This window comes from Phyllostomus hastatus, unplaced genomic scaffold (genome assembly GCF_019186645.2).
Source record: "Phyllostomus hastatus isolate PE091 unplaced genomic scaffold, TTU_PhHast_1.1 phas_scaffold_78, whole genome shotgun sequence".
NCBI classification, from domain to species: domain Eukaryota; kingdom Metazoa; phylum Chordata; class Mammalia; order Chiroptera; family Phyllostomidae; genus Phyllostomus; species Phyllostomus hastatus.
In genome coordinates this window covers 37016207-37032530 of record NW_025334041.1, presented here as the reverse complement: position 1 = coordinate 37032530, position 16324 = coordinate 37016207, and the positions used below count along the sequence as shown (strand labels likewise).

The 16324-nt window shown below is 40.1% G+C and overlaps 1 protein-coding gene across 2 annotated transcripts in view; it reads right to left on the bottom strand.

The window, feature by feature from the left end:
- Window positions 1-15255, bottom strand: part of SEMA3D (semaphorin 3D) — a 194516-nt gene extending 179261 nt beyond the window's left edge. Inside the window, exon 1 of one of the 2 annotated variants that reach the window (XM_045828294.1) lies at window positions 14857-15255. The gene's annotated coding sequence lies outside the window, so the exon portion shown is untranslated. The remainder of the gene's footprint in view (window positions 1-14856) is intronic. The other variant, XM_045828295.1, reaches the window with a different exon arrangement.
- Window positions 15256-16324: the final 1069 nt, after the last annotated feature.

The window sequence follows — 16324 nt, the reverse complement described above, 5'->3', positions numbered from 1 at the left end:
TTTTTTAAATAAGAAACTCTATTCAGGATGAACAGCGAGAGCAACACATGTTAAACATATATGACAACAAGAAGAAGGATTCACTGTTTTATTTCACAAACATTTAGCTAAGATTGTCACTGGCTTTTACCTGACATCCACCTGAAAGTTGTTGTCTATTCCTACTCTCCACCCTCTATCTAAAGATTATTTTAGTAACCTGAAATATTCAACTTTAACAGGAAAAAATTCATGAGGTGTTCTCTATCCTGCTGGAATCAAATCTTGCCTCAGACCTTATAGTAGGAAGATATTACTTGTTTCATTGTGAATTCTGGAAACAATGTATATCCCTTTCAAAAAGTATACCATGAACAAGAAAGTATGACAGTAAACATATCTTGGTTCCGAGAGGAAGATAAAACAGTTCTATGTCAGGTGAAGTGTGAAACTCCCCATAATAATAACAATGCTGTGCAAATAAAACTATGCAAAATGAGGAAATACACACATAAATAATAAAAGTCTGATATAAAAGCTTTGTATTGCTCTCAAATTCAATTTTCATCACCATTGTTTTAATTACACCTATAAAGAATCTCTTAATTGGTCTCCTTGAAAATTGTTCCTAGGTTTGTCTTCCTGAAATTTTCATTGGTTCCCAATTGCCCATGGAATACAATCCAGTCTGTGCCTTAGCATTTTAAGGCTTTCACAACCAGTACAACATACTTAATGTGCACTGGTGAGAAGAAATCAATACTTAGTGTTTATTTATTAAGAACAATGGTATCAGGCACTAGGATAAATTCATTATTTCCATTTTCTCATTTAATACTCACATTGCCCAGGCTGGTGTGGCTCAGTGGATAGATTGCTGGCTGGTGAACCAAAGGGTAACCAGTTCGATTCCCAGTTAGGGCAGGCCAGGTCTCCAGCAGGGGGTGTGCTAGAGGCAACTACACACTGATGTTTCTCTCCCTCTTTTTCTCCCTCCCTTCCCCCTCTATAAATAAATAAATAAATAAATAAAATACATTTTGTACTCAAAGTTGTCATTAACTCCACTTCACTGTATGAGTATACCCAAGCTGATAGAGTTAGAGAACTTACCAGATTTTCCCACATAATAAATTCTGACTTCAAAGTGCACTTCATTTCCACCTCATTAGAGTGTAAACACTTGTGTACCAAAAAAAATCACAACCATATAATGAGACCCTAATAATGAAGGATGTGCTACTTTGGCGTGTGGCTTATTTTGAGCTGAAGAAATAGAGATCCTGTGAGCTCAAGAAAAATTCTTATCTCTTCCTTAAAAAGTTGAAAAGGCAGGGGTGGCAGGGGCACTGGGGGACTTACCCATAATGAGTTATTACCAGAAAAAAAACTTTTACAACCAACCTATCTATATGGCTAGGCAAACTTCTAATTACTAAACATTGGCTACTCTTACCATCCTGTGAATTGCCCTCTTCCCTTATGGAGCCCCAGGCTCTTACCTAATTTCTTGGCTTGGGATGCCATATCTACTTAATTTTAACTTTCTGTCTCTGAACCCCTCATGTATGTGGGGTTCCCATATGCATGGATGTAATTAAATTGGGTTATTTTCTCTAGTTAATCTGTCTCAGGTTGATTTAATTATTTGATCAGCCAAAAGAACCTAGATGGGTAAAATAAAATTTCTTTCTCCCCCTTAAACTGCTTGTTAAGTGGATGATGAATTGTCTTGAACTACTGGAAAAAAACACGGGCAGCATGATCAAGCCCAGGAGAGAGGTCAGGGATAACAATGCATGTGCCTTTCCCACTTAAATAAGAACTGCAATGAGGAAAGGGAATGGATCACCGAGGAACATCTTCAGGGGAAAAAGAACAGAACTGGGGGCAAAGTGCAGTAGTGGAAGGACCAGACAGGGGAAGGGGTGGCAGCTCGACATGGAGCAGTCAGATCCAACCCAGGAATTACAGAGGGACAAAAACGAGAACCTGCAGGACTGGTCCCGTGTATTTCCACCTTGCCTACCTGCCTTCAGTTCTGGGCTACAGACCTCGAACAAGAATTGTTACCTTGGCCCAGATCACCCTTTTTTTAGTGACCCTGTAACCACCTGGAAAACCCACTGGCTGGTCCGCATTATGACACCTGAAAGTAATCATTTTAAAAAACTCCAGCAAACTAGTAAGAAAAGTAATATAAAGTATCTCCTTTACTTAAAATACCATCAAGAGAGATGCCAGCAGATTTACAAATATTTACTCACTAAAGTAATAAAAGACTGATAGGAATTATAGTGAATTTATGAAAGCAAAACTAACTAAATTGACTCTTGGTTCTAGTCTTTAAAACTGTTTTTCTTCTGTTGACTTACTCTAGTAAAATTATCTTTAAGAATTTTGCAACATGCTGAAGGTATATATATACACTATATATTATACATAATTATATACATTTTATCTTTGCATATGAAAAGGTAAATGAAACATCTGACACCAATTTACATCTATGTATTTGCAACCATAAGAAAACACTTATAAATTATGATTAACACAAAATATATTGATGAATATTCATATGCAATGGTAACAATTATGGGAATACACTAATCTGAAATAATACCAAGAAAGGCATTAGAAAAATATTTTCCCATTAAATAATTAGAACTTTATTCAGTTTCACTTCCACTTGCTCAGAAGCTGAAGTGACCTTTAAGTTCAATAATCTAGCATACTTGCTGCTTCTTTAGTTATAGTCTGGAGAACTGCTGAGCAGATGAGGCAGCAGGGGACGAAGATGCTCTTTGTGTGTTAGATTGCTCACACCTAGAAGCAGCAGTTACTTATTTATCTCTGGGCTCTTCCTAAATTTCCTCCTTGAGAGATGAGGGCTTAGCTTCCTTTAGCCAACTTGATTACACAAATTCTGTACTGCAGGTTTCTACAAGATCCCCTGAAGCCCAAATTCAGGGAGTAAGGAATCTCAGTTCTCTCCACAGCTAAAGAGCTCCAGTAGGAAAAGCTCAGCACTGGTAAAATGTCTAGAAAAAGTTTAGTCCCTGGTTGTGAGACTGTACTACAGGAGAATGTTTCTGGGAATATTTCCAGATCCTCAAGTGGTGAATGGTGAATTAGGTCACTCATTTCCCTACATTTTCTTATAAAGGGAACTAAAATAGAACATTCTGAAACCAAAGAATAGTCAGAGAATTAATGAGAGGTGCCAAGAACAATACCTGGTTAGGAGAGTTACGGGGACAAGATAGTGACTTAACAGTGGAAGTCAGCGGCAGACATGAGGATCCAAATGACAGCAGGCCTATGTTGGAAGGATAAAAACATCTGTGCACTGGGGGCAAAAGGCTGGGGTGCTGTGAGTAAATCTGTACTGCTTGCTCAGGGATGGGGCACTTCAGCAAGTAAACATGCAATGTGACAAGTCCAAGAGTAGACAGTTAAAGAAGAATGGTGACATGCCAAGAAATATGCAGGGACTTTAGATGTGGCACCTAAGAATTTTATTACTTGATGTTTAGCCTCCAAAATTAGTTGCTTCTTCTGCGATAACCAGCATTGAAGGGTTCCTTGACACGGATTCTCCTTCACATCACTATATCATGGTCTGTAATAGTGTTCCTGAAATTATGTCTCTTTAAACACACTTGTGTGCAAAAAGAGGAGGCGGGTAGCACTCAATTCTAAAATGGCATTTTCTTATCCAAGAACATAACTGAGGGAGGTCACCAAAGGACAGTCCTTTGAATGAGGTGAACAGAACTCAGCATACGAAAAATAAGAAGGCCACAGAGCAGTGCGTAGATGGCCCAAGAATCTGATCTATGTGCAACATGCATAATCTGTGCACAAAGATGATATGCACACAGGTGCTGTAATGTACCATACAGCATTTGACTTTCCTATGTTAACCCATGTAGTCCTCACAATAACCCTTTGAGGTTAGGACTTCCGTGAAACCCCAGTTATCTGATGGGAAACAGATGCAGAAAGGTGAAGTCATTTGTCTGAATCACACAGCTAAGAGGTGACAGAGCCAGGATCTGAACCTGGGCTGTCTGTCTGCTTTTGTAGTCTTAGCATTGCACCACGTTGCTTCCCACACTTCAAGGCCCAGCTTAAAGCTAAACTAATCAGAGCCTCTGAGACTTTCAGTCACCAAGCGACCTCCTTATAGATAGAGTAGTGAGCAATGAGGACTAACACACAGGTGTTGTAATGGTGTGGTAAAATAAATGACCTGAGAAAGAAGTCACGGTTGGGATAACGTTCTGGGCATCATCTCCAGATAGATACAAGCAGAGTTAGGGAGGATGGTATGATTCATCAAAAGGCTGTAGAGAGGAAAGCCCAAGACTATAAACAGAATCTTGTGTTCATTAGATTTAATATCACAAAGAGACTAACTTGACCGATGATGATAATGAACCCTCTTCTAACTGTCTACTTCAGGATAGTAAGCATGTTTTTTTATCTGTCTTCCATCAGTGACTTTTACAGTACCCAGCACAGCACAGGCGCTCTATAAATACCTCTTGAATTAAAGAAAGGATGAAAAGGGAATTAGAGATAGAAAGCCATCAAGAGTAATGTGAATATGTATGAAATAACCTTTATGATAAATACATGTGTGAAATAGACCTTGTGATAAAATATATATCCAAAGTAGTCACAAGAGGAAAAAACAGAGGCAATGGAGTCTGAACGGATTAATTTCAGTTAAAGCACTAGAGATTGCATATTAATTATGTATGAGACTTGGTCACATGCTATGAGAATATGGAGAAATGTGGAAGTAAGAACCATTGGTTCCTATTCTTCAGAAACTAGCCTTGTGATACTAGAAGTAAGAGAGGGTGCCCTGGCTGGCGTAGCTCAGGGGATTGAGCACGGGCTGCAAACCAAAGCATCACAGGTTCGATTCCCAGTCAGGGCACATGCCTGGGTTGCAGGCCACGTCCCCAGTGGGGACCACATGAGAGGCAACCACACATTGATGTTTCTCTCTCTCCTTCTCCCTCCCTTCCCCTCTAAAAATAAATAAATAAAATCTTAGAAAAAAGAAGTTAGAAAGGGTAAGAGTTATTAGGAGCTGTAGAAGATTAGGACAGGTGGAAAGATGGCATGAAAAGCACTTCTTGAAGCAAGATTTAGTGAAGGTATGAGAGGCTGGCATGCAGAGTGGGCATCATCTGAAGGCTAGGAAAGGAGGTGGAAATGAAAGTCAAAATTATTCCAAATGAAAGAGAAGTCAGCACAGCCAACAATGCCCTATGAGGAAAGAATCCAGAGATCGTTGGCCCACGTGGTTGACACTGGTTTGTAATATTTATTAATTTGAGGAATTTACAAGACTTTTTTTCATCCTAATGCATTATCTACTTAAAGAAAAACACTTTTCAACACTGCTTGTATACAATAAGTAAAGGAAAAAGGGGAACGTCTAACTTTATTTCTGATTATCAGAAATAACCAAGAGTTACAAATATATAAAAGGGAAGATTGTTGGGTGTTGTGCAGATGATGGCTGTGTGACTGATAAACACTAGGAGAATGTGGATCTGAATGTAATTGTTATTTTTAATAAATTTCAAGTGCAAGTGCACAGGATATGAAATGACTACTCACAGTGCTCTAATAACTTTTGAAATATGAATCAAAAGGATCATTTCCTGGAATATGAAAAGGCCTGTGTGACAGTGACACATGAAAAAGAAGGTTTCTAAACAATCACCATGCAGAGCCGGGGTAGGATGGAGAGGAGTATCTGTAGCATGTTAGCCTGAGCTTTCTGAAGGGTTTATTGAGTGCACATGTGTGAGCACAGCATTCCTTCTCTATGCAAGCTACTCCTGCCAAAAACTTGCCCTTTCTAAAACCTGCACAACGAACACTCCTGCCAGACCTCATCACAGTGTAGTCTGAGACAACAATCCCCATGGCTGTGGGAAATGTGAATCAAGCCAAAGAAAGGGAAATGTTATTCTCTCGTCGGCATATCCAGTAGAAATGCTTTTGAACAGCTACTTCACAGGTGATACAAATCTTAACTTCAAAAGTTGATATGATAATCTTGACCTGTATTAACTTCTTGTTTTAAAATTACAAATAACTCATCTTACATTATTTCATCATGCAAATACTGTTGCACACAGAATAGTCTGGCTACTTAACCTTCTACCAACCTGCTCAGGAGCAACTTCTAACACACTAACGAGACTAGATATCAACTGAAAATATAAGACAGAAGCTAATGTAGCCAAAAGAGTGAATTTTTAATCAAAATATATATCAAGGGTAAAATTAATAAGTACACAATTATGATGTTTAAAGAATTTTTATTCTAATCTAGAAGGTTAAAACTCAAAATTGATAAGACCTGAGTATTTTCATTAACAAAGATATTTTTAAAAACAACACTATAGTTATAATTATGAATTCACTAGCCATCATTTACCTGAAAATATATTAATAGGAGATAAAACAGGAATACTTAAAATTTTATTGGCAGGAATAAAAAATGGAAAACTGTTAATTGCACACATCTCTGTTATACAAGCTAGGTATATACTTTAAAAGGTTTTGGTCAGAGTATTCTGTTTTTTTTTATTCCTCTTTTCGATTGAGTTAAGTAACTGTAGACACAATCTCTTTTTTAAAAAGCAAGTTATTACATTCTTTGTGTAACAAAAAAGAAAACCCAGAATCTAAGATTCCAATGCGAGTCCAGAGCATATTAGTCACACTGATTGGAGTCATTCTCAGACATTTTCATTGTTTCAGGGAATTCAGTGGGGCATCACCAAAAGAAAGCCTTTTAGTCACACGTTCTGGGATCACGTTCCATAACTTTTCCTGAACAAGTCCTTGAAACATTTTATGCTATGACTCTACAAACTAAAAACTGAAAGAAAAAATACCTAAATTTCTTAACAATTGCCCCAATAAAACACAAATTCAGCAGAAACTGTAGTTAACTGCAAAGTACAGAATCAGGTAACTTAAAAAATTATAAATGTAAGGTAAAAACAAAAAATAAGCATCAGCATGTATAAGAGCTTAGATAAAAAAGGTAAAATGACAAGACTTTTGGTCCAATTGTAAAAAGAGCTTACTAAAAGAGAGTAAAGCTCAAATTAAAAAAAAAGTGCAACAATTTGAAACAAGAAAGAATGAGATTTATACATGCTTATGTGTATATATATATACACACGCAGAAAGGAAGTATCTGTGTAGAGTGAGGGAAAGCTTTTAGAAAACATAAAATAGGTAGAAAGAAAAAAGGCAGCCCTTCTTTCCTGCCCATCCTACTTTGGCTGTAATATATAGCTTCTAGAAATTTGGGGGAAGGTAGAGGACCACTCGGTAAACTTAATTTTCAAAGTACTAATGATATGTGTATGATGCATATAATATTTGATAGGAAATAATATTTAATGTACTTAATGTAGTAGATTCCTTGAGATTCAAAGGGGGGGGGGAAGAATAAACAGTCACCAAACCATTTTGGCAAAAATTTTGGAAGCATAATCATCATCTATACATAAAGACATCTGGTACTGATGATAGATCTTGTCAATATCAATAAAATAGCAAAGAAAGAAGTAGAAAAAAATATTTGCCTCCTCTTTTAATATTTAAGATTGATTTATAGGATATGACTAACATATAGCTTCCTTTGTACGAATACCTATAATAATGGTGATCTGGAAATTTTTAGCAATCCAAATAATACATTTAGAAAAGTAAGTAATATGAGAATAGGTCACTAAAAATATGAGTTTATTATGATAATATCTAATTACATTTAGCATCAACAGTATAAAAATGGCAAAATAGTAGTACCTTGAACTAGGGTAATATGAGGGGGGACCCAAAAGAAGCCAGAATTATCTTCTGGAGGGCGGGAAATCTTGTAGTACAGGATTCCCCCACTAGGTGAGTGTTCCAAGAATCTATCTGTATCAATGTACTAGCAGGCATTATTGTGAGAGGCTGCGTTTGGCTTCAGTGAAATTTTTTTGGAAGACTCTTTCAACACCTTTGCCCATTTCATGATGAGTGATTTACAAGCACACCTGCGCATGCCACGCTGAGTGTTCAGCAGTTTTTAACCAAAAACAGCATGACCCCCATTCCCCACCTTCCCTACTCACCTGGTTTCACCCCAAGTGATGTTTTTGGTTTCCCTGGATGAAAAAAGTCCTCAAAGGAAAATGTTTTGCTGATGTGGAAGAGGTTAAATAAAAAATAGAAGCAGCACTAACAGGCATCAAAATCAATGAGTTCCAAAACTATTCTGAGTAGTGGAAAAACATCTCAGTAGGTGTATTGCATCACATGGAGAGTTCTTTGAAGATGGCTCAACTTTAAACATGTAATAATAAATACACAATTTTTTTATAAATAAATTCTGGGATATTTTGGGTCACCCCTCATAAAGTAAGCATTTAATTGAATGGTATTAATCTTGCTGACCAAAGAAATATTCACCTTTGATATAATTTTTTATCATGATTAATCTGTATGTTTTGAAATCTAATTTTTAAAAATACACTTTATTTTTCAGGACATTGAGAAGATAGTACAGAATTCCCCTACACTCCACACCTAGTTTCTTATTATTTTTATACCTTATATTAGTATGGACATTTCTTACCATTAAAGAACCAATACTGATATATTTTAAACTATAGTATATAGTTTATTCTGATTTCTTTACTGTTTACATAATGTTCTTTTCCTTTCCATGGATCCCATCCAGGATGCCACATTATGATTAGTTGTGTTTCTTTGGCTTCAACTTGCCTTTGATGGTAACTCAGACTTTCTTTGGTTTTGATGATCTTGACAGGTTGGAGAAGTAATGGTCAAGTATACAATGGCGTCCCCTCTGTTGGAATTTGTCTGATACTTTTCTCTTAGTTATCAGGGTTAGGAGTTTTATGAGAAAGATTGCAGAAATAATGTGCCATTTTCATCCCATCATATCGAGCGCACATACTATCAACCTGCTTCACAACTGTTGATGTTGACTGCGACCATCTGGCTGAGATAGTGCTTCACAGGCTTATTCACTGCAAAGGACTCCCTCCCCCTCTTTCCATGCTGTACTTTTTGGAGGAAGTAACCACACTCACCTCACATACCAGAAGTAGAAAATTGTGCTCCTCTTCCTTGAGGACAGAATAGCTACATATTTTAAATTCTACTGCATGGGAGATTTTTCTTTTTGTCCCCATTTATTTATATTTTCATAATCTCATACATATTTATTTTAAACTTTGGATCAATCAATACTACTTTTTTGTTTAAATTGTTCCTGCTTTGGTCAGGGAGTTCTACAAATTAATTCCTGTGTCTCTTTGATATACCTCTATCATTGTATGCACGTGGTGATGGTGGTGTGTGTGCGCATGTGTATGTTTTGAGCACAATTTTTTTGGCACTACAAGATGATTGAGGATCACATTGCATAGTTCCTGCCCCAGTTCTAGAATCAGCCATCTCTCCAAAGATCCCTGGTTCAGTATTAGAAACAGAGATCTAGGCATTAAGTGTCACATATAAAATGCATTTTAAAAATAAATTTCATGTTTAGTAAGAATTAATATATATCTTTGTATGTAATAAATTTATGAATAAAATTTTACTAACACTTCTCCATTTTACGCTTATCTGTATTTTCTAGTTTTTAGTGATTATCATGAACTATATCTGTAATGAAAATATATGTAATGAAAACTATATCTGTAATGAACTATATCTGCAATAATAAAAGAACTACAAAACAATACACACTCCATTCCAATAAGAAAACTCCAATTAATATTAACTTCTATTCACCCAGTATTTAGTATTATAAGTAAACTCAGAATTCAGAGTATTCCAAATATTTATTTTTGAAATGTGTTATATTTCAAAATTGAAAGTGTTCCTCCAAATAAGAATATTATTCATTTTCACCTTAGGAAACACTTCTTACTTTCATAGAACAATCACTTCAGAAATGAAGAGCAAATATTTATCTAAAAGCAACAACAGGGACTAAAACCCAAGAATGCCTTAATTGCACATGTATGGACTGGTCTTTAGAATAAATATAAAAAGACAACAAAGGGGAGTAAAAGCCTAACACTGAGTTTATACATCTCATCCAAGAAAACCACATGATTCAGACATAATTTGAGATTATTACATCATTAGGCATGGGCCCAGCTCTCAATATTTGGAAAAAAGGCTCCTATTGGCTTAATTAAGCAAATTAATACAATATCTATTTTCCTTGACATTGTTTTTAAGCAGTTCATACACACTAATAATAAATGTATCTCAGTTATTAGATACAGCTTATATAGGTTCATTTCTAGAATAAATATGGCATCATAATCCCTAAAAGCTATTTAGGATATGCAAATATTGGGTAAGTAGAACACTTAGTAAAATGAATAATATAGGAAAAACAAATTGAACAATTTTCTGATGGTAGATTAATAATGTCACCTTCATAAACCCACATCATTTTGTTCATTTCCCATGAAAGCAATAGTACTACATTTCTCTTAAAATGTTCAATAATTTAGACTTTTTGCTTATTTCACTGATTTTGTTCTCAGTAGTAATAGCCCCACTTAGTGATCCTTAACTATATTTAATTAGAAAAACAGAGCAAATATTTCCATTTTCTTGTGATTTGCTAGTAAACCCCAATAACAGAAATACTATTAACCACCAGCTTTAAAAATAAAACAGGTTGAAGTTTTGTTAAAAGCCCTACAGAAAAAACAAGGGGCATAAAGTACGTCCTGATTTCTGAAGCAGAGGATACCACATCTTTAGAGGGAAGATAGATTCAGGAACACACAGACATATCTGCAAACCTTTGGTCACTTAATTCTCAGTTTATTTTATACAGTTCTATGGAACCGTAATATGTATAGCTTATTGACCTTTGCAAAAGAATGAGCAGAGAACCTAAATTTACACTGGAAGATTAACAAGTTGGTTAATGATGTCCTGATTCATGACTATTAGACGTTATTAAATATTATTAACATGGAGATAAAGGATCAAATATTGACATACATTAAAATAAGCAAAATCATTTCAAATCTAAGTATGAACAGTATACTTCATTATACATTCTAGTTTGGGGAAGCATTTAACTATCTGTTTTTAATCATTTGTATTTATTCATGTTTAATAATTTAAATGTAATATCAATACTTATATTTCAAAATACTTCAAAAGTTGTTGCAAAGTGCTATTTTAATTTAATTCCAGCCCCAAACAATATATTCTTCTAGTTTTGGAAAAGAATTCAGAGTAATTTAGCTCAATGACAAGTTCAAACACATAGTTAACTTGTTAGTCTGTAATTGGAAACACTACGTGTACTTCCTCTGCCTTCATAATTGTTTACATTATAGACCTTCCTCTACACCAAAAATAAGTCTCACTCTCAACCTTACCAGCCCCTCCACACAAATAGATTAAAAATTCAGTTTATCTTTGTGCATTTTTCCCATGCAAAAATACAAAGCAAGTTAATTAATTAAGATGTACCTATGAAGACAATTCTGAAAGAAAGCAAAAGAAAAGCTACATAATTATTTCTCTATTTTTTACTTTTACTTCCTTCTGTGTTGACAATAGCTTCCTGATAATTCCAAAACATTTTGCATTGCCAGACATTTTTCTCAGAAAGGAAGGTAACAGAAGTCAAATCATTGCTCCTCCTAAGTGAATAGGCAACAGACTGTTACAAAGGTGAACCAATGGTGCTGAAATATGAAGTAAGGTTTTAGGTATTCAAATCATGAAGGCAATAAGTAGACCAAAGGAAACTTCATTAATCTCAGGAAATTTTCTCAGCATGAACATGGGGTTATTATCTGACAAAATATGTTTTTTAATTATCCCTTATAAACATTATCAAAGCCACTAATCATTCATATAAGCTACAATAAGATCTGGATAAATATAGATTATAAATATCATGTATTTATGATTCTCAGCCTACAGACGTGAGGCAGCCTCTACATAAATCCTCAACCATGGACTCCATTTAATCCATTACTCGGATGTTCTTCCCTTGTAAATTATAATATACAGATACAAAGGTAAATTGATCTTAGAAAGGTCCTTCTTTTAAGTCAGGTCATGGAAAGATGCCTGAAAACAGTTCCAAACTCAGCTCAGCCCCCCACTAGCTTATATTGGATACATCAATTAACACCTTTACATCTCATTATTCTTATCTCTAAAATGAGAATAACTGCTTTGTCTATTCCCCAAACCATCAACATTATTGTTAATAATTATGATTCTTTAAGATTCAAAAAGCCAAAATGGGACACCACCCATTTCCAACCCTGTATCTGCTTGTTTTTCTTTATCTTTTTTTAATTGTTTTAAAAATTTTATTTATTTTTAGAAAAGGTGAGGGAGAAAGAGAGGGAGACAAGCATCAGTGTGTGGTTGCCACTCATGCGCCCCCTACTGGGAACCTGGCCCTCAAACCAGGCATGTGTCCTGACTGGGAATGGAACCCGTGACCCTTTGGTTCTCAGGCAGGCACTCAATCCACTAAGCCACACCAGCCAAGGCTCTCCTTTTTTGTGAGAGAGAGAGAGGGAGAGGGAGAGGGAGAGGGAGAGGGAGAGGGAGAGGGAGAGGGAGAGGGAGAGGGAGAGGGAGAGGGAGAGGGAGAGAGGGAGGGAGAGAGGGAGGGAGAGAGAGAGAGAGAGAGGGAGAGGGAGAGGGAGAGGGAGAGGGAGAGGGAGAGAGGGAGGGAGAGGGAGAGGGAGAGAGGGAGGGAGAGAGGGAGGGAGAGAGGGAGGGAGAGAGGGAGGGAGAGAGGGAGAGGGAGTGAATGAATAATGTCATCTTGTGTAATATTGGTAGAAATAATAATCATGATAATATACAAAGCACCTGAGATGTAATAAGTGTTTGATGAACGTCCCTTTCCTTCTCCACTAATTTTCCACTCCATAAATGGGCAAATTCCATTAGAAAAGTTGCCAGTCCAGATCAGAGTTGTGTTATTGTCTCTCAGTTACCTCTTGACCCCATTCTTATCTCTTCCCACATCACCTTCCTGTATTTCCTGGCCTTTCTTTTCCCAGGGCCAAGGTCTTTTCCCATCTCCCCGATCTGGACCATCACTTTGTAGTCTGTCAGTGAAGGCTTCTCTGACCAGCTTTAGCTGCACCTCAGCGATTCCAAAGCTGGACAGAGTTAAAGCAATTCCCGCCTGGGGCTGCTGTCTTCCAAACCCAACCCTTCCTACTCATTCTCCCTGCAGTCTGGCCTCGGAGCAGCGGGAGAAGCAAGGCATCATTGGAGTGATGACATGCGGCTCTCTCCCTTCCCCACCCTTCACATTTTTCTTTCCACGTGCAGAACCCGGAAGGCTCTGACCGCTCATGCCCTGGCGGTTGCCAGGGTTACAGAATAGCAGCACCAGACCCAGTAGGGTCCCATGCCCTCTGCCTCCCCCACGACCCCCCCCACACACACACAGAGTCAAGAGGAGATCCTTTTCCCGCTAAACTGGTGATTTTAAATCCCTCCCCTCTCCCCGCTCTCTTATTTTGCTTGTGCAAACAGCACTGAGTAGCTAAGAAGAATGAAAGGGTCTGGTGGAGAAAGAGGACTCCTCGTAGAGGCACTTGATTTTATTTACAGCTTAACTCGTGTCTAAATGGCGAAAAGTTCGCCCATTTAAATCCGGTCTCTGAAACCCTGAATTCGGCGCCTCGGCGGCCCCAGCTGTCGGGCGTACTGTTCCTGTCCAGTCCCCTCGATTCCAGTCTGCGGGCGAGAGCGTGGTGTCTCCTGCTCCTGTCAAGTGCCCTCCGCGCGCTGGGACCAAAGCAGAGTGATTCAACACACGAGGCTGAACATAAGTCAGGAATGAAGGGGAATCTTCCAGTGTTGAAAACGGCCCCAACGCTGCCCGGGTAGCTAATTAACGCGTCAACTCTGGGCGGGTCGGTAGGGAGCAGGGAGGGAACACCCGGGGGAGAAGGGATAATTCACTGGGTTACATTCCGAGCCGGAGTCAAATTCGGGTCTTTCAGGATCGAGCCCAGCCAAGGGCTACCCAGGGCTGACCCGCTCCAGCAGAAGTGCGTTTGCAGCAACTGCATTCCTGGGCAGCCAGCTTTGGGGCTGGGCTCTCATTCCAACTTTCCCCTCTGGGTCCAGAAGGATGCAAGTTTCTATCCGACGGAGCGTCGCGATTCCCTTGCAAGGGAAAAGGCGTCGTCCATCACTCCCCCAAAGCACGATAACAAAAACAATTACCACGGTCTCCTCCTCCCTTCTCCCAGCCCAATGGGAAAAGGAACGAGCGAGGGCGCCGACGACCTTGGCCAAGTCATACCCAGCCTGTCCCCACCAACTCGCCTCCAAAAGAACCTGCAGCCGGCTAAAGCCACCGGGCACGTTCAAACGCGCTCCCTCCCGCAGCGGCCAGGGACGGGGTGAGGAAGCCAGGAAGACGGCGAGAAGTTACTGGGCGCGTCTCGGGAGGAAAACTTTGCGAGGTGCTGGCAACCGGAGGAGGCTCCGGCGGCGAAGAGACGGGACTCGCCCAGCCGCCACGCTGTCTCCAGCTCGGCGCGCAAAGGCCGTCCGCTCCACAGTGCACCGACTCGCCGTCTGTTCTCCGGCGCGCCAACTCCCAGTCTGCTCCGAGCGCTTTTTCTTTCCCGGGACGAGTCATCACCCCGCGGGTCCGCATCCTCACTTTGGATCCACAGCCACCCCCAAATACGGTTACCCCTGCTTAACACCGCGGTCCCTAGCGCGCCCTCCCCACTAGAGTAGCAGGTGACCCCAAACCAACCTTACCTGCCGCGAACGCTTCTCACCCTCTGTCTTTGCCCGAAGTCCCTTCAGGGAAAGAGGGAGGGGATGTAGGCTGAGGGCGTGCGAGGTGGTGAATCCGCGTCCCGGCGCCCCGGCGTGAGCTCCTCGGAGCGGCGGAGCCGCCGGCCGCCCTGGCGGAGCGCGGAGGAGGCGGCCGCAGAAGCCCGGTGGAGAGGCAGGGGGCGCTGCTGGCTCCCGAGCACCGTCCGGGACCGGCGGAGAGCCAGGCACCAGCTGGAGCTTTGGGGAGGAGAGGGTGGCGCGGAAAGACGCGCTGCGAGCGGGAGGACGGCTTTTAAGTTTGTGGTGTGACCGCAGCAGCTGTCCTGGGAGAGACTCAGTCTTTCTAAATAGGGGATACTCAAAACGACGGGGATTACCTCTCCCCTTCCGATCTCCTCCCCCCGCCCTCGGCTCCCCCACGCTCTGCACACGCCAGTACTCCCCAGAGGCAGAAGTCCATCCCTGCCCGCGCGCAGGCTGTCAGCAGCGTGAATTAAACGTAGTAGCTCCAGTTGCGCGGAGATATCCCCGCCGCCCCGCGACAGGGCACTCTGTAAAGCAACCTCTGATGTCGGAGCCCGCACTCAGAGGAGACTTGGTACCTGTTATGCAAAACAGTAAAGTCTCTAAGAACCTGCTGCGGAAGAAACAGAGCAGAGATTGTTCTAAAAATTCTAAGCCTCAAAAACAATACCTGAGTTCAGCATGTAAAAACCCCGTCCACTGTCACTGGCTCTGAAAGAGCAAGCATGGGGATGATCGACAGAGATCAGTCCCGCATTAAGGAGAGAGCATCTAGGAAAGACCAAGGTAAAGGAAACAAACAAACCCAGAGATGTAAATCTTCTTTCTCCTTTACCTCATAGCAGGCCAACAGGGTAATGTCACCTATTCCTGTTTTAGGAGGTTTCCTTTTTGTTGCTTTGTACACTCCTTAGTCATGCAATAGGAAAATTGGAAGTACATGGGGACGAGGGGTTGGTCCACATTTTCGGGACACTAGAACTTACACAATTTGAAGGTGAGACCCTCTAAGAAAACTAAATCAGGAATTGTTTAATACTACAGATTTTGCAAAATCATGACCATGTTTATTGTCAGGCTGCCTTCGAGGACATGGAAAGGACCCCTGCAAGTGATGAGTCCTGAAGCTTGGGCCTTTTAGCTGCATTGTAAATCCTTCCATGATTGGAACTACGTCTATAGTCACATACCTCGTGCTTATAGCCCCAAACATAAAGCTGACTTGGGGTAGAGCCCTGGAGTGGCAGGGAATGGCTATGGGGTCCTGCATTTGTCAGCTTGATTTAAGAGCACAGCTTGTAAGGTCCCAGAGCTCCCTTGACAATGACAAGGGGTGTTTTGGTTTAGACCAGTCAGCAGACAATGGCAACAATGGAAGAAGTGAAAAGGGGAAGGAGACTCTTCATTCATCTTCCCCTCAACA